Raw genomic sequence first — 6000 nt, 5'->3', positions numbered from 1 at the left:
ATTTCATGGATCCACCCAATCTTGCGCCATTGGACATCCTCTAGAGATGTTGTTGACTAGATGTTTCCTACCTCCTTGAAATAACCATGACTGAGAATCTTGTAGCTCTCTCTCACACACTTTTATGACTCAAATAGGAGCTCTTTTTCTCATAAGACATTCCAATGAGTATATATAATAGGTTATATATAATAGGTCAAAGGCGGTTACAAGGGAAGACCCAATGAGATTTTTTCTATTCGAAACTTTTTCTTTGTTTGACCTTTTGCTGCTTTACAATGAGAAAATTTCCATATCTCACTCTCCCAATGTTGTATTGACCTGATTATAGTGCCATTAGAATGAGGACTCAAAGATATATTCCTTATGTTTGGAATCCCACAACTTCCAAGTGAAGGTTTGCTCGCACTCCTATAAAGTCACATTTTTTGAGCAAAAATAAGATTCTACGAACCATGCGTGACAATCACATTTGAGATCATAGCTTCCTTGTATAGTTGTATGTACTCAAATCAACTATATTCTTGAAATACCTTGAAGAGCTTTAACTTGTTTTCACGTTCATTTTAGGATGTGAGCACAAGTTCCAAAAGTCAGCGTGATTAGATGCAAGTGCAAAAACAATTTGTAAAAGAACATGTGCTATATCAGATGATCAAGCCATAACTTCCTATTCCATGTCTGATTGATTTGATTCAAGTTACATATGAAAGCTAACTCAATTTTACACCTCTCATGATTATCACTTCAAATCTTAGTAGAACAGATTTAAATCGAGTATACACTGTGGCTTCAGCTTCGTTTCATTTCCTCTAGATTGATGATTCCAACCCCCCCCCCCCCCCTGCCAACCCGACCCCACCCAACCCCCCCCAACCCCAGAAAAAAAAAAATAAATAAAGAAATAAAAATAAAATAAAAAATAAAGGCCTAACCAATGTTTGATCATCTCCCATATTAATTGCTGGATTTCTGAACTAGGAATTCTATATCTTTCATTGAACACAGTAGCCCAGTATTTTTTCCCCCTTATCTATCGTGTCTTTTAATAACATGCTAAACCTCCCTTCACAGGAGTATCCTCTATTGATTGTCCATGAATACTCTAATCAATTGACTGAAGGTTCAGGGTGAGCATGTATAATTCTCTTTAACCACATTGTTGTTTGGGGTTTTATGGATTTATAGGATGTATACAACATGAGTTCAAGGCAAGGGGCTTTCAACAAGGACCGAACGGGGCAATGGACATGGGATTTGCAGAGCTTATCATATGGCCAGATATTGGCGATATGGAAATATGGTTTGACAAGCATCACTGAGTGGCTTGGCCATGGGATTTCTCCCAATGTTTTATCTATTTCTAAACTATTAGGATCCTTCTAGTCTTTCAACTTTTCATGTTCAGGAACAACAATACTTATATGCAGTATATAAGCTAGCTACTATGGCATGTTATTCTCATGTTAGAGGACATGTATATGTGGATGAACTTTTGAAAGCTGTCTAATCTTATTTTTTTCCTTTACCATGAAAAAAAAATTGTTGCGCAAAAGCATCCAAATTGCTTACTTGAAGAAAGAGAGAGGCTTGTTACAGTTTACACAAGAAATAGTTATAGGGCAAGTGTACATTGTGCAAAAGCAACCAAACTGCTTACTCAAAGAAAGAAAGAATGGATCCATCTTCTAGATTATCCATGAGAATATTAACATACATGGTAGGATAATATTTCAGGTTTTCAACCTTTTATTTTTGAGTAACATTTCAAGAGATGTATGGTCAGGCTATTTATGCTAGATGACTATCTATCAAGAAAGTTAACAGTCATGGTTAGCATGTATTGGATCAGGTCAGTAATTTGTCATCGCCTAAAAGGATCAACATCACAACCAAGATGATCAGTGCATGCATTTCCACAATATTTATTTTGACTAGTGTGGAAAAAATATCTGAGAAATGGAAATAACAATGCTCCAAGACTATTCAGCGGTGGGGAGTGGCTATCTGTGCTGATTAAAATAGATTTTTCGAAGATATTATATTAGTGATTGTAGTGTTTCATCTTATTCATATTAATATCGCACAAACCTATGTAATATTCCCGAACAACACCAGACTAACTAATTTCTCAGGGGTGGAGTACATAAAAGTGTGCAGTGTAGGTTAGTAATTTCAGAAGATCATCATTGTACTTACCCTTTTTCTCTGCAACTCAAATCTCTTACAGCAATTATAGAAGACGGTAGCTGACGGAGCACTCATTGCAATAGTGATGACAAAATCCAACTCTGGTGCCTGAAATTTCTCTTCAGAGGCAATACACCACCAGTAGAGTTTCTCCCACCAGTGATTTCTATCTATCCAATCTCCACTGATAAATCTTCCACTCATTGTCTCTGATGATCTTTGCAACTCTAGTGAATTTTCTTGGTAGATTTTCACATTCAGTTCAATGGTTTCCCATGTTAGGTATATATTTCTTCTTTTAGGTATAGGGTTTTTCAAGATTCAAGGTTTAAGCTCAATGGGTTTCATAGTATGAGTTAAGGTTTCATGGTTTCAGGTGTCAAGGTTTCATGGTGTTCAACAAAAGTTTCCGAAAATTCCACCAAAAAAGGAAGAGATGATGGTATTAGAACTTTGCAAAATGATCAGTACTTCAATGAAATGAGAGTGGAAATTAATAGATGGTCCCAACTCTCAATCATTTGTAAAATCAAGGAAAGTCACAAACAATGTCACAAATGGATGTGATTTGTCACACTAATAACAACCTTATTTTTAAAAGACCCAAACACCTACTTTAAGCTTTATCTCATGATCATTGTGACCATTAAAAAGGCAATGCCAATGAATTCCTTGGGGGAGGGGGGGTGTTAAAGGTACAAATAGGGTAGAACAACCAGATTCAATTTTTTCTAGGGCTGAACTACAATAAAAGTGGTGGGCAGACCATTCGGATAAAGAAATTAGGGTCTTGAGCCTCCTTAGAATAGGACACTAGAGTAAGGATGGAATTTCTTCAGAATCAGAAATAAAGATAAAATCTGATCCCACACAAATGAAACCAAGATATTTAAAAATAGGTCACTTGGACTAGGAAGATTGTCGGCATAGTGTTAGATTTCCACAAATATAGTAAAGGTTTAACAGTAGTAGAAAGAATCAACCATATGAGAAAAGGGCTACCATTCTAGGAAACAAATAACAAGAATTAAAATAGTAAAAAATAACTAATTAGGAAGAAACTAGAATAGAAGAAAACATAGACAATGGATAGAGAGTATCCTTCTGCTATAATTGGGTACAGTTTTTGAGTACTGGAGGTATAATAATAAAAGTGGAGTTTGCTTGATAGGAAGCCAAGAGTTTATTTTTTCATGGATTGGGTAAGAAGCCTAATTAGAAGGGTATAGGGGAAGGAGAACATAGCATAGAATCTGGTATAACAATCATTGGGACCATTAAACAGGCAATGCATATGAATTCCTGGGGGGCAAGGCCCCAAGTAGGGTAGAACCACAAGATTCGATTTTCTAGGGCCGAACTATAGTAGAAGTGCCGGCTAGACCATTCGGATAAAGAAATTAGGATCTTGAGGCTCCGTAGAGTAGGACACTAGGGTAACGATAGAATTTGTTAGAATCAGAAATAAAGATAAAATCAAATCCTTCACAATGAAACCAAGATAATTAAAACTAGGTCAGCTGGGCTAGTAAGGTTGTCTACATAGAGTTAGCTTTCCACAAATATAGGAAAGGTGTAACAGTAGTAGTGAGACCATATGAGAAAAAGGCTACCATTCCAGGAAACAAAATAATAAGATTAAAATAGTAAGAGATAACAATTACAAAGATACTAAAATAGAAGAAAACATAGATAATGGAAAGACAGAGAGAGGGTATACTGCTGCTATATTTGGGTACAGTTTTAGACTGAAGTACACTAATAAAATTGGAGTCTGCTTAATAGCAAGCTAAGAGTTTATTGGGTCACGGACTGGGTAAGAATCCTAATTAGAAGTGTATAGGGTCTGGACAACAAAAATTCTTTAAATAGTTAAGTTTGATTGTTCCGAGGAAAAAAAAAATTAATAAATTGAAGTTTCCAGAGAACATAGAATCCGGTAAAACCTCATAGCAGATGATGGTACCGGAGAACATAGGAACTGGCATACCGTCTCAGGCTAGTACTAGATGCTGCATCAACTTACATATATGACTTCAACAAGGATTGCTTGCTGGGAAAATCCTACTCATGAGAGTGTAAAAGAATGGAGATCAGATGTACTGCAAATGTCGAATGTTAGATCCATTACAGAAAGAAAATGAAAATCCAAAACCATGTGAAGGGAATAGATAGACAGGGAAAATGGAAGAGGAAGGCAGGATAGAAGTATACATAATGCATGGAAACTCCCCTACTGATGAGAGTGTAAAAGAGTTATGATGAACTGCAAAAGTAGAATGATGGTTAGGATGATTGAATGCAAGATAGAAGCATACATATTAATTAATTGAGCATGGAATGCTTCCAATAATGAAATAAGATTTAATTATTCAGCCTGATTGAATGCTCGTAATCATTTAATGATGCATTTTTTTTTTCTTCTTTCCCCGTTTCACCATTACCTCGTGAAATCCAATTGATTTAACGATTTGACCATAAAATGGGGCTGGGTTTAGGTCAAGCCAAACTCTCACAGATAGGATGCAGCCAAGACTGACAAAAGGAGGATCACTAGTAATACCGCATGAGACAATAAGTAAAAGTAGCTGCACTGATAACCATGTCTAGTACTAGATCTTCATCCTACCATTCTCCCCCCACCCTTGACCCTGTTCCTTCTCATCTCATTTTCAAGAGTATTCTGTTGGGAACACGCCCACACTCCTAATTAATCTAGAGTGGCTTTGATGATAACAAACAAATGGACAAATTAACCATAATTCTTCAGTGTTGCTTAAATAGTAAGAAGTCAAGCTTGGAGAAGAAAACTCTAAGAATTCAAGTGCTTAAGAAGTCGAGATTGGAGAAGAAAAGCTCAAGGCGTTATGTCAAGATCTCAACTCTTGAAGATATGAAGACATCAAGCTTTGAAAGCTCAACGTGAAGAATAGTGAAGAACTCGTGCAAGTCAACTAGAAGACATTTGTACTTTTTGTAACTGTACGCACACGCACACATATCATGCATTATATAGGAATTTGCATTTCTAAGAATGACTCTAGGATATGTAATTTAAGTAAGGACCAAGACCCAAACTGATTAGGAATATGTTGGCTTTAAGGAGCCTCATCATTTGCTATAATAAACAGCATATGTCACGTTCAAGGGATTTTTTGGTATTTAAGAATTGGGTATCAAAAGATGGTCTCTTCATCAGATTTGTAGAGCTTCGAGTTATGAAACTAACGGACTTGGAATCAGATCAATCCGAGTCCATTTGACCAAGATATGACTGTTTGAACAGTCTGCTAAAAAACACTCTCAAAATGGATCCTGTAGACCAATTATGGCCTAATGGTTCCGGCTCCAACCGGCTCCAGCCTCCAGCCATTCGACCAATCCTTGGCCGGTCAATGCAACCAGTCAACCTGATCGTGTGGATGGGTCTTCAATGGCTAGTTCTTGTAATGGATCCTTTGGGTGGTCAATCGGTAAACCCAAAATTTGACCATTAGAGGGAGATTTATTGCCTAATTTTCATTCCTAATCTCCCCCATAAATACCTCTAATGCAATTCATTAAGATACAATTAGTCCTTACATTTGAGGACACTGAGAATCATCCAAGATTTAGATTTTCTTGCAGAGTAGAAAAATGCGAGGAGAGAGAGTGTCTGGTGATTTGGTGGGAAGGGATTCCACCGATGAGGAAGATGGTGATGGAGGTGCTAGGGAGTCTCTAGATCAAGGTCCAGAGATTCTTGCCCTTGATGGTTTACCGGAGGCTGATGTACCTAAACGATCTTATGCGAAGGTTTTGGGAAATTCT

This window comes from Macadamia integrifolia, unplaced genomic scaffold (assembly GCF_013358625.1).
Source record: "Macadamia integrifolia cultivar HAES 741 unplaced genomic scaffold, SCU_Mint_v3 scaffold2220, whole genome shotgun sequence".
In the NCBI taxonomy this organism is placed as follows: domain Eukaryota; kingdom Viridiplantae; phylum Streptophyta; class Magnoliopsida; order Proteales; family Proteaceae; genus Macadamia; species Macadamia integrifolia.
This window is presented reverse-complemented; position numbering follows the sequence as displayed.